The following is a 17,207-nucleotide window of genomic DNA, read 5'->3' as shown; positions in this document are numbered from 1 at the left end:
GGAGGAACCCAAATGCATCATTGTACACAAAGTCAGACATGTTGAGGGATGAACAGATCTCCCAGGGATATGGAAACCTCCCCTGAAAAGCCAGTCCAGGGAGAGCCTGAGGTGTTTTGTGGTTGCAGGCATGAAGATGCTCAGGAGCTTCCACAGATGCTCAGGATGGTGCCTGGATCTCGCTCTGGCAATGCCAGTGGCTCAGCTGAGAGCTGTGGCAATGATTTACACTGCACTGAGAGGGGCCACAGTCCTGCAAGGGTCTTTCATCAGGAGCAAACAGCAGCCTGGACGGTGGGGAATGCTGGATCTGTAGCAGGGCTCATCCTTCACCTTCATGTGGAGCTGCCCCCAAAGTTGCCATGGATCACTTTTTATTTTTCTCCCTTTGGGTCTATTTTGGAGCAGCTGTTAGATGTGGCTTTTTATGGTGATCCTGTGGGAAGCAGCCATTTGCCTGCTGTGATATCCTCACAACTAATACTAACTCCTCATTGCCTTTGGTTTTATTTGGGGTTTTTTATCTGTTGGATTGGTTTGCGTGGGTTTGTTTCTTTGGGTTTTTGTCTCTTTTGGTTTGAGCTTTTTATTTGCTTTTTTATAAATGACTGGTTAAGTTGGCCTAGCCAAACTCAAGAAAATGGAAACCAGGTTCAACTTTCTAGAAATTACTTTTGCCTGGGTTTAGCTGCACCCCCAGGCTCAGGATCACCAGTAGATTTGCAGGTTTTACTCTGCATCATCAGCCTGTCCAGACTCTGCTTGGTGTTGCAGAAATGGAGAAGACAGTGGACATTGTGCCAAGCTTCCTTTCAAAGAGAAAAACCTGGGTCAGCATGACAGAAAAGAAGAAGAAAATAAAATAAAATTCACGAGTTAGAACAGAACAAGTGTCCCACCATTTCCCCCTCCACTGTTATTAATTTTGTACAATTGAGAGGCAAACCTGGCTCTAAAGCTTCCATCTCTCCATAGTTCCTATTTGCTACCCTTCAGCCTTGACACCCCCTGATCTGACTGACTGCTGTCCAGCTGGGGCTGGGGATGCTCAGCTTGGAAAGAGCCTGGGAGGCCTCACTGTGGCTGTGCAGGACTGGAAGGGTCCCACAGGAAAGAAGGGGACAGAGTGTTCAACAGGGCCTCTGCTGACAGGACAAGGGGGATGGCTTTCAAGTGCAGGAGGCTGATTGAAGCTGGATCTAAGGGAGCTGCTGTTTTACACTGAGGGTGGTGAGGCACCGGCCCAGGCTGGGCACAGAGGCTGTGGGTGCCCCATCCTTGGCAACAGGGCTCCCCCAAGGCCTGGGGGAAGATTGCTCAGCTTGGAACAAGATGATCTTCAGGGTCCCTTCCAAGCCCAACCATCCAGGGATCCCCGCTGCCCACTTCAGTTGGCCCTGGACTCCTGGGAACTGTGATGTCACATCCCCCGTTCCAGGTGGAACTGCCAGCACCCAGCAAAGAGCACAACTCAACCACTGGCCCTTGTGTCAGCCCACGCTGCACTCTGCTCCTGTCCACCCCTGCCACCCTTCTTGTCACCTGCTCCCTCCATCAGTCCTGAGAGCTCCCTAGTGCCTGGATTTTGTCATCCATGGCTGCAGGATGCTCACGTTTGTCCTGAGGAAGGTATGGTGCCATTCCATGGAGGGGGACACCACCAGCTGCCCAGGTGGGGTGCAGCTCTGTGGGATGGTGTGGGACAGGGACCCCACTCTGAGGTTTTGCCACCTCTGCAGGCTGTCACAGACAGAGAGGAAGAGATGGACATGGATATCCAGACTTATATAAAGGAGGATGTGGAGATGGAGGAAGACACTGGAGAGGAAGAGATGGAGGTGGATATGGATGTGGAAGAAGAAATGGAAGTGGATGTGGATGTGGAAGAGGAGATGGAAGTGGAAATGGAAGAGTACGTTGAAGACATGGACATTGATGAAAAAGATGAGGAAGAGGCTGTGATCTTGGCATGAAGACCAATGCCAGAAGGAGGACAGGCATGTGGTCCCCACAGGCAGAGTGGGTCCCCTGCTGCCAGGCTGGAGCTGGGCTGGTCCCTGCTCAGGGACGTGGCACCCCGTGCGCTGGAGTCTGGTGCCATCCGCAGCCTGTCCTGCGCTCGCTCTGGGCCACACGAGCTCCAGCCCAGACCCAGCCAGGCTCAGCTCTGGCAGCAAAGTCCTGCTGTGCCAGCATGTGCCAGCCTGGGGGCACATGGAAGAGCCCTCTGTGCCTGACTGGAGTGACCATGGCACTTGCTTTTCGTCCAGGACTGATGGTCATTCCGGACAGGGATGCCACCCTTTTGTACATATGTTTTACAGTTTCTGTTCTTCAGGAATAGGATTTAGGACTTTTTTTTGTCTTCTGCAAATGCATTTCATATATTTTTGCTAAATAGGTTCTTCTGTATATATGTTCCATGGATTGCTGTTGTTACAAATATTCTTACGTTGTAAAAGTGTTCTGTATTGTTGCTGTTCTTCTGGTGTTGCCGCCGCTTGGGGCGTGGTGTCCCGGGTCGAGGACGGTTCTGTGGCGGCGCCTCTGCCACATGAGCCAAGCACATGCATACACCAATGTGGGGGACAGTAACTGGCCTTTTTTAACGGTTAGACAGAGTCTTTTATAACAGGGGGTAACGGTCAGTAACAGTAAAAGGGGAGGGGTTCTGCGTGATCTCGCGATATCTCAAGACCTCGCGATATTTCCCCACATTTCCCCCCCCTTTTATGATCAGTTAAAAACATAAAGCAAAACTGACAAGTAGGAAACGTTTAGCTGACAAGATGCAATTAACTTGAACAATATAACACAACTGCAATAAACTTGTAACTGCAAATGTTTAACAAATGGAAAGCTGACTATCTCTAACTTTGGTTTTTTTTGTTTGCTTGTTTGTTTTTTTTGAAAAAAAACCAACACAAACTTGTTTAAAATGTAAGGCGACAAGTCATGGTGCTGACTGAACCCTATCTTTGAATACTTTGAATATCTTTGTAGGACCTCCTCAGTTTGTTTTTTTTTTGTTTTAGTTGACCTCCTAGGACCGAATTATTTTTCCCAGAGTCTGCGACCTGTTTGATCTTAAATTAGAGAGGATTTGGAGAGTCCATGTCCGGACTTATGTTCCCTCCAAATCGCCCCTTGATCCTTTGACACAGGGAAGAACTCTGGGTTACCTGGCATTCCATCCAAGTAGAGCCTGAACCTGGCCAGAGCTCGAACTCTACTTGATGGATACCTCTTTACATTTTTGCTGAGCTGTTTTTTCCCCCCCGTCCTTCTCTGTGCCGGCTGCTCCCTTAGTTTGGTCATTGAGTTCTTTCACGACCCCAGGATGGTCTGCCATCGGGCTGCTCGATGATTCATCGCAGCCTTTAGGAAGCAGGGCATACAGGTCGCGGGGGTGTCTGAGGATTCAGTCCTGCAAAACAGACTTCACAAATTTCATTAGTTTTTGCCCTGAAGGTCTGGTTTTATCGACTTAAGTGGGCACCATTTGATCTTATTATTTTTCTTAACGGATGCGTACCCTCGCCCTGTGAGTACCAGCCTCCAACCTGTTTCCCATTCTCCTAAGTCATTTTTAATCATAACTTGTGGGCCTTCTTCTAGTGCCCGGGTGGCCCGGTGACTCTGGGCAGGACTTTTCATTTCATCTCCCCTGGGGAATTGATTCAAAGCTAGCAGGGCGGTTGCTAGGATGCGTGCTTGGTCTTTTTGTGGGATGGAATTGGTAAACCCTTCTGTTTTTGCTAGCACCTCCAGTTTAGTTTTTAAGGTTTGGTTAGCCCATTCGACAATGGCCTGTCCGGTGCTATTATACAGGATGCCGTGGACTAAAGTTATACCCCACCTTGATGCAAAAGCTCGGACTGATTTTGCAATGAAACTCGGACCATTGTCTGTCTTAATTTGCCTCGGGATACCAAGCCATGCCATGGTAGTTAACCAATGCTGGATAGCTGCTTTAGAATCTGCCTTTTGGTGTTGCGTGGCCACGATTACTCCACTGTAGGTGTCAACTGTTACTGCAAGCCATGCTCGGGGTTTCAGCAGCTGGCATAATGTAAAATCTGTCTGCCATATTTCGGCGGCCTTGAGGCCCCGGGGGTTGACGCCGCTGGACCACAGTGGTGATTTTTGGCAGTAGGGGCATGAGGCGACGATGTGCTTAGCATCAGCGGCTGAGATCCCGCATTTCTTTGCGAGCACTTTGGCCCCGATATGTAGGAATTCGTGTAGTTGGCGGGCTTCTCTTAGGGTCCACAGCCCTTTTGTGGCAGCGTCTGCCTTGTTGTTGCCAATCTGAAAGAATCCCTTAACTGGACTGTGGCTGTTGATATGGATGATAGACACGGTGCCCTTTCTCCAATAAAGTGCCTCTTCCAGCATTGTCGCCACCACGGATACTGCCACACCGGGTCCAGCCATGGCTAGACAGAGCTTGACCACCAATATAGAGTCAGTCACGATGTTAAGGTGTTCCTCCGGGAACAGTCCACATGCTAGTGCCACGGTGGCTGCTTCGAGTTGTTGGACTGAAAACGAAGGATTTGTTGTTTTAATACAATGCCACCACTCTCCTGACTGCCATACTACAGCTGCAGTGGAGGTTAGTGAAGACGCATCGGTGAAGACTGTGGGTCCTTCTCGTGGCCGGTCAATTACCTTAGGTGGTAGGTCGATGTCGACAACCGTGAGCAGCTGTGTCCAAGGGGGTTTTGCTGCATAATGAATTTCTCCCCCGAATCCAGCGAGGGCTATGGCCAGGTACTCCGATGTTATTGATGACTGTGTGGAAAGCTGTTTACGGAAGGGCAGATATATCCTGGCAGGTTCAGTGCCCAAATGTCTCAGGGCGAGTTTTCTGCCTTTCATAACAAGGCTACCAAGGCACTCAACTCCTGGGGAAAAGGCGCGCGATGGTTTTCCCAAGACCACCCATTGTATTGGTTGGGCCTTATCAGGGGGTCCTTGGGCCAGCGCTCCTACTCCCCCTTTCTTCGTAAGATGGACATACAAATCGACCGGTGCATTTGAATCCCACCTGGCAAGCGTGCTCACTGACATCTGACGTTCAATAAAGTCAAGCGAGCTCACTGCCTCTGGTGTCAGCACCTTTTGCTCCCATGGGCTCTTGCCTTTCAGGAGGTTGTTTAGGGGATCCATGACCTCAGGAGGGATCAGGATGATGTTACGAAGCCATTGTAGGGATCCCACCAGCTGCTGCATGTCGTGGAGCGTCCTGATGTTTCGGAGAATTTTTATTTGGGGAGGGGTTATATAGGAGTCTGAGATTCCCACCCCTAAAAAGGTCACACATGGTCCCCTCTTTATCTTCGCACTGGCAATTTCGAACCCATTTGCTTTTAAGGTCTCTGAGATCGCAGACACTAGCCGGTCTACCTAGCCCGTCGATGGCGCGGTGATCAGGATGTCATCCATGTACTGGATAATGGTCGTGGTGGGATCATTCTGTCGGACTGGCGCTAGTGCTCGGTCCACCGTAATTTGGCAAATGGCAGGGGAGTTGACCATTCCCTGAGGCAATACCCGCCATTGGAAGCACAGGTTGGGCCGCTGGCTGTTCGGGAAGGTGACTGAAAAGGCAAACCGTTCTTTGTCCTCATCATGCAGGGGGATGGAGAAGAAGCAGTCTTTGATGTCGAGCACTGCACAGGGTTGTCCTCTGGGCACCATAGAATTCATTGGCAATGAAGTTTGCACAGGGCCCATTGGCTGGATCTTTTTGTTCACCTCCCGTAGGTCATGTAGGAGACGAAAGCCCTCACCAGATCGTTTGGGTATGACAAACATGGGAGTATTCCATGGGCTTGTGGAGGGTTCAATGTGGTTTTGCTGTAGCTCCCGGGTAATTAATTTGAGAAGGGCAGTCATTTGAGGCTTAGACAAGGGCCACTGCTCGACCCACACTGGGTCTAGTGATTTCCATCTCAGTTTGATGGGCAGTTGTGGGTGTGTAGCAGTGGCCCTTAGAATAAATTTGTCATTTTAACCTCCAACAAGGTCAGGCATCCCTCCCTAACAAGGGTGGACATTCGGACATCACATATGGGGAGAGGGTGATGGTTCTCCCCGGTCCCCTCTCCGTGCAAAGCGTTAAAGCTGGGTGCTTTTTTGGGCGCGAGACAGCCCTCCAACCCCACCTACCATGGGGGCTTCCTCCAACTTCCACTGTGAGGGCCAGTGTATATCGGGAATGACAGTGACATCTGATCCTGTGTCAGCCCAAAAAGGGATACAGATAGCAGGGCCATCAGGGTTGTTATAGAGACGGCAGACAGCCCACACTATTAGAGGGTGTCTGCCCACCTTCACAGCGAAGGCTACCCATGGGTCTTGCTCCCACGCCTTCATGGCCAGGGCCACCCAGGGGCCTCGTCCCCAGGGAGCCGCTCTTGGTATTCCTGGGGTGTGGATGGACTGGTCTGGGCCGTTGGCTGGGCTGTGAAGTTGACAGTGGGAGGGGGCAGTGGGTGCGGGAGCTCCATGCCCCATTGGCAATTGGCACATCCGGGCCGCTTCGTGTTCCAAGTGGGAGGGGGCACTCTGCTAGCACAGGGCCCTTTGCCTCCGATGGTAGAGCAGAGGAATCAATTGCTGCCTGGAGGCGGTCCACAAACTGCGTGAAGCTCTGCTTTATGGTAGACCATGGCGATGGTGTGGCAATAACCTTAGATGCAGAGCGAATAGCCTCTCTGGCAGCACGGCTTGTTGTCATTACCTCATGGGCTCGAAGGCCCTCAGCCTGCGCCTGGGGGGTGATCATAGCTGGGTCCATGCCCATCAAGCGTTGCAAGCTGGAACCATGCAGTGGATGGTCTGCCCTGGTAACCAAAGCACGCTGCCTTGCACATTTGTCCTCCCACTCCTGTTTAAATACAATCATTCCTGCCCCATCAAAAATTAATCTGCATGTCTGTTTGATATCAAATGGGAGCATGTCATCCCCTCCAAAACACTGTCAATGAGAGTAGAGACCATGGCTGAATTAATCCCTCTGTCCGCAATCGCTTTGACAATTGCCTGTATGTCCTTGGGGTTCACAGGTGTATAGGTTCTTTGGTTTCCGCCTGGCCCCCCCACCCGGACGGGAAACGCTAACTTGGCTGAAGGGGCCCACTCGGCACACGCTATTTTTATTCTCCTCCAGTTCGTAAGGGGAGCTTGTTTTTTTTTCTAGTTTTCCCTTGACCCAAGCGGGGGGATTGTGACGGCTACCCTTACGTGCTCCCGCTCCCTTTTTGTCTGAGTCCGAATCATCAGAATAAGAGTCAGGGTCAGCAATGGACCACTTGCGGAACCACTCATCCCAGCTCGAGTCCGACTCGGTTCCAGAACTCGACTGGCTGGAGACTTTCGGGCTCCAAGACCCTTTTGTCAGGCTCCGACCCTGCCCCTTCGCCTTAGCCTTGTGCCACTCCCTACCTCTAGGCTCGCCCCGCCTCCTGCTGGGGGAGGCCAGTGCCCTGTGATGAGATTTCCAACACATATCCCGAGCAGCATCAGTTCCCCCTCCGTGCCTTTTCCTCCTGTTAAGCCCGCGCTTATCTGCGCTGTCCTGCAACCCTTCTCCACCGCTGCTGATTGCGCTCGCTTCTGCGTCCCCCCACTTTGGGGGCATGCCACCCCGCGGTGCGTAGGGCAAGCGCCCCGCCCAAGCTCCCTCAGGGTCCGAATCAATGGCGGCGGCCCCCGCCTCCCTGCTAACGGTGGGGCCCTGCGGCCCCGAGTTAACGGCTGCACCCCGCGCCTCTGAGCTAACGGCCGCGCTCTGCGCCTCTGAGTTAACGACGGCTGCAGTCTGCACCTCTGAGTTAACAGCCGCATTCCGCGCTTCCTCTAGCAGCCCCTCCCAAAATGACAGCTTTTTCCCCGTAGTTGCGGTGCCTGGGCTCGGGAGCTGCAAAGAGCACTCCCGCGGCTGCGAATCCCCACACTCAGCGGACCCACGTTCGTGCGCACCCTGCCAGGGCCCCTCCCACAAGCAGTCCTGGGTGGCCTTCCACTTTCCCCGCTCCCGCTGGACCGGCTGAGCCTTTTTCAGTGCCCACATGACCCTGCCCCATGATTTTAGACTCCGCCCCAAGCCTGAGGACATAGCCTCCTCCGCTAGGGCCCCAGTACAATTATCCCATACCTCCGGGCGGAAGATATCCTCCGGATGCCTGATCACCCCAGCGCGCAGGAGCCTCGACACTGCGAGGACAAAATCGCCCGGCTCACAATCTATGCCCCAGTCTCTGTGAATTTTAAAAATGACCATAGCAAGGGGCTCCATGCTCTCCACTGCTGGCTACCAGCGCAAGACTTCCTCCTTCACCAGGTCCTGGCGCGAGACTTCCTCCTTTGCCGAATCGCGACGCGAGACCTCCTCTTCCGCCGGCTGCGACACGAGCCCTCCTCCTTTGCCAATTTTCTGGTGCGAGACTTCCTCCTTCGCCGCCCTGGCGTGAGCATTCCTCCTTCGCCACTCCTGGCGCGAGCCCTCCTCCTTCGCCGAATGCCAGTGGGAGACCCTTCCCTCTTGCCGGTCCTCTGGGAACGTCCTCCCCGCCGGAGACAGTCCTGCTGCTCCGGCCACCGTCCACTCGCCCAGGCGATTCCCGCTTCCCGGATTGTTCCCGGGTTTCGGCACCACTTGTTGGTGCCGCTTGGGGCATGGCATCCCGGGTCGAGGACGGTTCTGTGGTGGCGCCTCTGCCACATGAGCCAAGCACATGCATACACCAATGTGGTTAACAGTAACTGGCCTTTTTTAACGGTTAGACAAAGTCTTTTATAACAGGGGGCAACGGTCAGTAACAGTAAAAAGGGAGGGGTTCTGCATGATCTCGTGATATCTCAAGACCTCGCGATATTTCCCCACATTCTGGAAATAAACAAATTTTCTTTTTCACATCCCAGTTCTCTTTGCATTTACTTTGGGCACAGGCAGTATTTGCAAAGTTGTGGTTTCCACTTGCTCCAGGTTTCCAGGGCTGGAGGTCCCTGGAGGAGCTGGCACAGCCACCCCAGGAGTGAGGGTCCCTGTGCACAGAGGGGTCCCACTGACTGAGGTCACCCTCTGCCTGCAGTTTCTCTGGACACACTTGGGAGCTGCAGGGGCAAATCCCAGCGTGTCCTGCGCCATGGGATCCCATGTTGGAGCAGGGCTGAGCCTGCCTGCTCCTGCAGAGCCTCAGCCACGGCTCTTCCCTGGGCAGCCCCAGGGCTAATGAGGGTGCACTGCAACCCCTGCTCCTGAGCACCCAGAGGGGCTGGAGCAGCCTGCAGAGCCTCAGCCCTACATGGACCAAGATTTTCCTTGGAAAACCCCTCTGTGCCCAGACTCTGGTACAAGCACAACAGGAATTGATCCTCCCAGTTAAAGGTGTTAATTGGCAAACATTTGTCCCTGGGACTTTCTAGTACAGACACAACAAACCTACAGTACTGCATCCTAAACTTCTTGTTTACCATTGGAACTACTTTGATTTTTTCTAGATCTTGAACTCTAAAACTCGAAACTTTCCTCCACTTCAACTTTCCTCCCCGTGTCTCTGCTGTAAACTAGAAATCCGCATTCTCGCTTCTAGCACCTGAGTTTGGAAGCCCTTTCCAAGGTCTCAGCTCAAAGTCTGTGTTTAATTCTAAGCTTTGCCGACAAGACCAAAGGTCTGAGATTTCCCTGCATTTGGGTTTCCAACAACACTGATGCTGTTAGTTGCAGAGTGCCCGGGATCTGTCTTGCCAGTCAGCTCTGGCAGGAACAAGGCGGCTGCCAGGGGGCTGCTTGTGGCCTCTGACAGCCCATTGCTCAGGGCTTGCCAGCGCCCCAGCCCCTCAGGCCCTGCCCCAGCCCGGCCAAGCTGCCCGGCAGCAGCGCCGCAGCCCCACAGCAGCTCCAGAGCAGCCCCATCCAGAGGCACCTGGGAGCCCTCAGCAAGGTAGGCAGCAGCACATGGGCAGGAGGACACGGATGGCGCTTCCTGCCTGGCACAGGGCTTGTGGCCATCTCCAGGCACCGCTCTGGCAGGGATCCCCGCAGCTCCGGCCCCTGCCCAGCCACTCTGTGGGCAGCACAAAGGCTTCAGCAGAACCACCAAAGGCCAAGGGGCTTCTGGCCATCTTCCCCGCAGCACTGCACGCCGGGGCAGCTGGCTGAGCACAAGCACCCTTTTCCCTCTCCTCCCCTATGCCCTGCGGACCCTGGGCAGCAAAAAAAAGATCTTGGGAGTCTGTGTATTATAACATCGTCTATATTTACATTGTCAAGGAAAAGAAAAAAAATGAAAAGAACATGCTTGAAGAAAATTCTTCCTGACTCAGGTGGCCCCAGCAAAAAGAGCTTCTGGGATCAGCTCTCCTCAGAGCTCCGGCAGGGCAGGCAGCCGAGCCATGAGAGACGAGGCCGTGTCTTCCACGCCCTGCGCAGGTGATTTCGGAGCCACTGGAAGCTGGAGATGGGAGCCCGCTCTCCTGCCTTGAGGATGCACAGTGTTTGAATTGCCAGGCTTCCGACGGCGAGGCTGATGTCATTTGTTTTGTCTTCAAGGGCTGCAAGAGAGAGGAACAGCGGCACGGTCAGAAGCTGGAGCTGCGGGGAGCTGAGGAGAGCTGCTTGCCAGGGCCATCGCAGCTGGGTTTTGCCATGGCCAGGAGGGAGCAGGGAGCAAGGGGATCAGCCCGAAGCTGCTGGCCGAGTATGGGCCACGAGGCCCTGAAATCTCAGGGTGCTCTGCCCCAAGGAGCAGAGCCCTCCGCAGCCAGGGTAGGGCTTGCAGCTGTCCCCGGCAGCCCCCGCTGTCAGCCCGCTGGCCTCACTCACCAGTGCAGATCAGCTGCAGCTCTTGCTGCTGCCCCCTCAGGTGCCGCCCGGCCATGCCTGTGAACACAGAGCCTGTCAGGGCGCCAGCGGCACAGCTCCCTGCCAGCGGCACTGCCGGCGCTGTAGCCACACGGGCTGCGTGCCCGGCAGGGCTCAGCCCAGGCCCTTGCCGCACGCTGCCACCCCAGGGCACGGCTGCCAGAGGGCGGCAGCAGCAATGCCCAGGCCGGGCGGGGCTCCACGGCGCCGGGCCCGGCCGGCGCTGCCGGGGCAGCAGGCGGGGCTGGGGCCGAGCTGCGGCGGGCCGGGCCGGGCCGGGGAGGGAGCCCGGGCTCGTGGCTCACCTATGAACCTGACAGCCGCCTCTCGCAGGGGCTCCTGTGGGCTCCGCAGGTAGCGCAGGGCCCGGCGCAGGTGCTCGGCCGCTCTCCTCCTGTCCTCTGCCAGCTGCAGAGAGCGGCAGGAGGGAAGGGTTGGCGCGGGCTCCGCCCCTGGGCCGGGCGCTGCCTGCGCCCAGCCCCGGCCTCCCCTGGCCGCACAGGCCTGAGGCGCGGCCAGCAGCCGCTGGCCAAGGGCTCCCGAGGGCAGGGGGCAGAGGGCCGGCTGCTGCCCGGGGAGCTGCGGTGCCGGCCCGCAGCCCTGCCGGGCCGGGGCTCCATGGGCACCCGGCTGGGGCCCACGGGAGCCTGGAGAAGAGCCCGCGCGGCCTCTGGCCGCAGCAGCGGGCAGGGGCACAGCTGCTCGGCCCCGCACACTGAGCACCGCCCTCAGGGGCCTTCTCCAGGCTGAGCCTGGGACTTCCAGGCTGTCCTTACCAGGCACTTGCTGAACTTCCACAGTTTCTGCTCCTTCAGCAGCTTTTTGAGATCCCTCCTCTTCATGAACTTGACCGCATAAAGCAGTGTTTCCCGAGAAGCCTGGAGAGTAGCAGAGACGTGGAGATGGCCCCACAGCCCAGGGCACGGGACCCGCCTCCCCGTGCCATGGCCTGGAGGAGGCTGCGGTCCAGCAGGCGCAGGGCAGGAGGCAGCCCAGCCCCCTGCCAGGGGGACAGCAGCAGCCCACCAGTCCTCACCTCTGCCACACGCTGATTCTCATCATTGCAGTGGAAGAAGAGTGGAAGCAGGCTCTGTTGCACAGGGCTTTCCAAAGGTTTTTCTCTCTCTTCCAAATACTCCATCATGTCTCGGAAGAGTTTGATGGAGAGCAGCTGTACCTGGCTATTATCCTGTATGAAAAAAAAGGAAAAAATACCTCAGCATTGGCTCCTCCAGGGCCCCCTGGGCACAGGGCTGGAAATGCACAGGGCACACAGTTTCCAGGCAGCAGCCAGTGGCTGTAGCTGGGGGCACAGAGCCTTACGTGGTCAAAGAGTGGCAGGAGCGCCTCAGCCAGCTGCAGGGCAATGGGGGTTGCCATCAGAATGTGTTTGTGCAGGAGTATAAAGCTGAGTGTGATGAGTGTCATCCCAGCTATCTCTGCATCATTGTCCCCCAGTAGGTCCATGAGGCTTTCGGTCAAGCTCCACATTCTTTCGGCCTGTGTGGAACACAAGTCTGTGAAAGGCCAGCCTGCTGCTGCAGGGCCCAGAGGCCAAAGGCCTGTCCTGAAGCACTGGGGCAGCTGAAGTGGGAGGCAGGAGAGCTGGGAGCAGCTGCCCCAGTGCCCCAAGCCCAGGCAAGGCCAAGAGACTGCGTTCTCAGCACAGCTTCAGCCACCGCCCCCTTCTCACCATTGAGGGATCATCAATGAGCTCGAGAAGGGCCCTGAGCGCCAGGCGACGCCTCTCCCTGCACTCGCTCTGCAGGTACCGTGAAGAGACCTTCAAAACACTGTCACCACATTCACTCGGGTCCAGGCACACAAGGACCTGAAAGGCACAGGGCAGTGACAGGGAGCCGGCCGGCAGGAGCCCGGAGCCGCGCAGGGCTGGGCCCAGGCAGCAGCAGCAGCAGCAGCAGCAGCAGCAGCAGCAGCAGCACAGGGCGCGGGCACCGTCCCAGGTGGCTGCGGCAACGAGAGGGCAGAGAGCTGGGAGGCAGCTCAGCCAGGTAGCGCTGGACACCCGGCTCACCTCCACAAGGAATGCCAGGGCAGGCAGATCCCAGTGTGGCTCCTGTGTGCTGAGCAGCCAGAGGAGGTGGAGTGCAATACTGGAACACAACCGAAGACAAGCATGGCGCATCTCCCTAGGAGGGCGAAAAAGGGACCAGGAAGCTGAGGAAATCTCTCCAAGGACAGGCTCACAGAGCCTGGTGGTCTTTCACCACCGTCCTGCAAGGGGCCCTGGGCCCTTAAGGAGGTGTCTCCCGCTGCGCTCTCTCCCCTCCAAACCTTTTCCAGTCTGCTTGGCCGTCCCTCAGTGTGTCCTTAGCCATCCCTCAGTGTGTCCCAGGGCCTCGGGGTATGTGTGGGACAGCTCGGGAACAAAGCACAAATGCCAGGAGCAATGGGGAGAAGGGGAGTCTCACCTGGCCAGCAGACCCACGGCATAGTGGCGGGTGTCAGCACAGAGCAGCGTGTCCCAGCCATGTTTGCGTTCCACTGACACTACCACATCCTTGTACTGCTTTTGGCAGAGCAGGGACTTCAGGGTCTGCACTGCGAACCTGTGTGCACAGCAAAGGCCAGGTCACACTGGCAGCACTGGCTCCTTAGCAGGCCACGTGGCAGGGACAGGAGGAGTGGGATGGAGCACCTGTTGGGGCTGATGGCAAGGCCGTGCTCTTGCTGGCATGCCTTCCAGAAGGCATCGACCTCCTCTGGCATCTCTTCTGTGCTGGAGAACACTTGGAAGAGCAGATGCACAAATAGGCGGGGGAAATACGGCCTCACCACACGTGGGACAGGGGGCTCCTGCAGGATCTTCCACATCACCACGGTTGCCTGCAAAGGACAAAGCCCCACGAGACAGCGCTCAGTGCCCAGGCGTCCGTGTGGCAGGGCCCGAGCGTGGCAGGGAGAGGCCTGGAGAGAGGCAGGGGGGCACGGGGCCTGCTGGGCCTGAAGCTGCCCCTGGGCCAGGTTTCAGGCCTCTGCGTGAGGCAGGCAGATGCAGTGGGGGAAGGAGGATGGAGAGCTCTGGAGAGGCGGCCTTGGGGCCAGCAAAGGCCACTTGCAGAAACTCACAGCCAGGCCAAAGACAGCCGTTTGGTCCCCATCGGAGGTGCACGTGCTGTGCTCTGGCCAGCTCCCCAGCACATCCAGGAGGATCAGCTGCACTGGCTCTGCAGTCCTGGCTGAGCCCATGATGGTCTTCCACATGGCCATGGCAGCTCTGCGGGGTCAGAGCTCTGTCTCAGGGGGGTCTCAGACACAGCACCGGGGGGAGCTGAGCTGGCTGCCAGTTCTGCCTCTGCCCACTGGCCCTGGCCAGCAGCAGCCAGGCAGCCCAGGCCTGTGGGGACAGAGCCCTGAGGGGCAGGGAGGGAGCATGGCAGCAGGCTCAGGGGCCGACGTGCCAGGGCTGGGAAAGGCGGCAGCCAGAGGGCCCTGGAAGTCTCTGTTGCTCAGACACCTGTGGCAGGCTTTACAGGGTGATGGGCTGGGGAGGCCTGAGCCCTCTGGGCAGGTGGGCCCCATACCTGTCACAGGACGGGGCCACACGCAGGAGCGTCACGACTGTGTCACCCGGGTGTGCTTTGGTGAGTTTCAGCAGGGCCTTGTCCAGCCTGTGCTCGGCAGAATCATTGGCCAGGAGCCACTGGTGGATGAACCTCACCATGGCGGGCACCTGGAGAAGGCACGGGGAGACTTGGAAAGCTGCCAGAGGGAGCAATGTCCCCAGGGTCCCCAGAGAAGTACTTCCCTTCCCAGCACACTGCCATGACCTCAAAGGCTCCCAGGGACCAGCAGACGTGGCTGGGAAAGCCACAGGACTCATGGGGGAATGGAAGCCTGGCCCCAGGCTGCTTACTTGTTCTGGCCTGGCAACACCCTTGTCCAGGAGCAAATCCAGCAGGGCGGCACTGGTCTCATGATGGAGGAGCTCTGAGTGAGCTCTGGGCCCAGTGCCCATGGTGCTGGTCTCTTCCTGCTGAATGCTCCGGATGAAGTCGCAAACAAACTGTAGGAGAAGGGCAGGAAGCCGGGGATGTTGCATGGAGTGCTGCACACACGGTGCTGGGCTGAGCAGGGACAGCAGGCCCAGCCCAGCTGGGGGTGGCTGCAGGTACCTGCGCTGTGCTGCGGAAGCGGCCACGGCTGGATTCCTGCTCTTGTGTGTGCTCCAGGGCTGCATCTGGCAAAAAGCGAGCGCAGCCAGAGCTGAGGGGCTGCGGGAGAGGCCAGAGAACACAGCCCAGCCCTGCGCCGCCCAGGCTGGGAGAGCCCAGGGATGCCCCAAGGGATGGAGCATGGCCACTGCGGGGTGTCTGCCCGGGCCCTATTCCATCCTGTCCGTGGGCATTTCCCCAGGGGATTGCATGGGAGGGGATGGGATGGGATGGGATGGGATGGGATGGCATGGGATGGGATGGCATGGGATGGGATGGCATGGGGTGGCATGGCATGGGGTCAAGCTGTCTGCAGGCTCCAGCCCTGCAGCTCAGCTCTGCCACTCACCCTCCTGGGGTGGATGGAAAGGCACCACCTCCTCAGTCTCCTGTGCTGGGGCAGCTCCAGGGCCTTCTTCCTCCTCCTCCTCCTCCAGCCAGGCCATCTTGGGCACTCTCGGGGGTCTCTGCTCCATGTCTCTGACTGGAGCTACTTGCAGGAGAGGTGCCCTGGGAAAGCTCCGGGGCACCAAGTCCCACGCTCTGCCCTTGAGGGCAGCTGCAGAATAGAAGCCTCGCAAGGCCACGGGTCACCGAGTCCTGTGCTCTGGCCTCGAGCTCAGCTGCAGGAACAAGGCTGCGGAAAAGCTCGTGCTCAGACGGGAACGAGCGCGCTGTGTGGGGGCTCCTCACGGCACCGCTCTCCCGTTGTGCCCCGTTGCGTGCTCCCAGCTCCCGGGCAAGCTTCTATTTCCCACGTGTCACAAAGGGGCCTTGGACACCGGGTTCCATTCCATGGCACATGGTGACCGTGCTGCAGCGTGCCACCCAGGGCCCTTGCACACACTGCCGCCTGCGCCGGGGCCGCCCCCAGCCCAGCCAAAGTGGCCCAGGCTGGAAGGAATGCCTGGCCCCAGGTGTCTAAGGCAGCCCCACAGGATCTTGAGGAAGGGCTCAGAGCATCAGCAAACACCACCCAGCTCTGCAGGCTCTCAGTCCTATCCCCATATCTTTCCCTGAGAGCATTTGAATTTCTAAATTAGAATCCTTTGAGGGCTGGGGATTTACATTTTCCCTTTCAGAGAAGGCTTCTGCCTTCCTTAGCAGACACCTCTCTCTTCAAACCAAGACAATTGTTCATTATCTTGCAGATGCGCTGTTGCTGGGCAGCCCCCTTTTACACCAGGCACCTGGAGAACCATTCCCAGCCACTGGGAAAATCCTAGCTGCTCCATTCACCCATAGATGAGGTCTCCAAATTTGCCCCAAAAGTGGCTCCAGCTTTTATAGGCCAAAAAGAGCAAGTCCAAGTGACTTGATGATATTTTTAGCCCAGAAAGCCCTGCTGCTGATGGCACACTTCACAATCAGCAGGGGACACAACTAGGCCAAAGCCCAGACCTCTGCTGGGAGCCTTTCCCCGCAAACATCCTTCAAACAATCCTCCATGCAAGTCAGCTGGGAAAGTTTCCTCAAAGGAGTCATTGCCGGCACATAACTACACAGGGTTATGGGAAAGATTCTAAAGCAGCCGTTCTGGAGTCAAAGAGCCAGCAGCACTAAGAGTCCCTCTCATCTATTTGTAGCTAAATCACACTTTGGGTGACTTGAAGGAGTTTGGAAGGAGCTAGAGAGCGGACCTCTGATTTTTTTAGATGATGCCATTGCTTTTTCTTCTCTTCTACAGAGACAGGAAGGGTGAGTTTGGCTCGCATCTGCACCGCACGGCTCAGAGGGCCGCAAGACTTGTAGTTGCAAGAGCTTTGAAGGATTTCTTGGCCAAGAAGACACGGCCAACAAGGATATTTCTGTTTTGGACCCAATCCTTCAAGATTTCCTCTTAGGGACTCATGCTCTCGGGGTCTCTAGCTGCTCAGAGTGAGCCCGAGATAAGTTAGAAAGTCTCTTTTCCCAGCCCGGCGGTGGAAGAAGGAGTCAGAGCTCTTCATTTCTCGGTCTCAAGGTTGTTCATTGTATCTTATCTATAAAATTCTTTCTCCTGTCCTGCCGAGGTCCACTCAGCAAGACAGTCTAAGGCACTCTGCCTCCGCCGGGGCGGTGTTATCTTCTTCTACTGAAAACAGCTCCCTGTACAATATTTACAATGACTTTCCAATACCTATCATCTACGTTAGACAGTGAGCTTCTACTCTAAA

Source organism: Agelaius tricolor, unplaced genomic scaffold (assembly GCF_023055355.1).
Source record: "Agelaius tricolor isolate 1412-34295 unplaced genomic scaffold, bAgeTri1.0.p SCAF_39, whole genome shotgun sequence".
In the NCBI taxonomy this organism is placed as follows: Eukaryota; Metazoa; Chordata; class Aves; order Passeriformes; family Icteridae; genus Agelaius; species Agelaius tricolor.
This window is presented reverse-complemented; position numbering follows the sequence as displayed.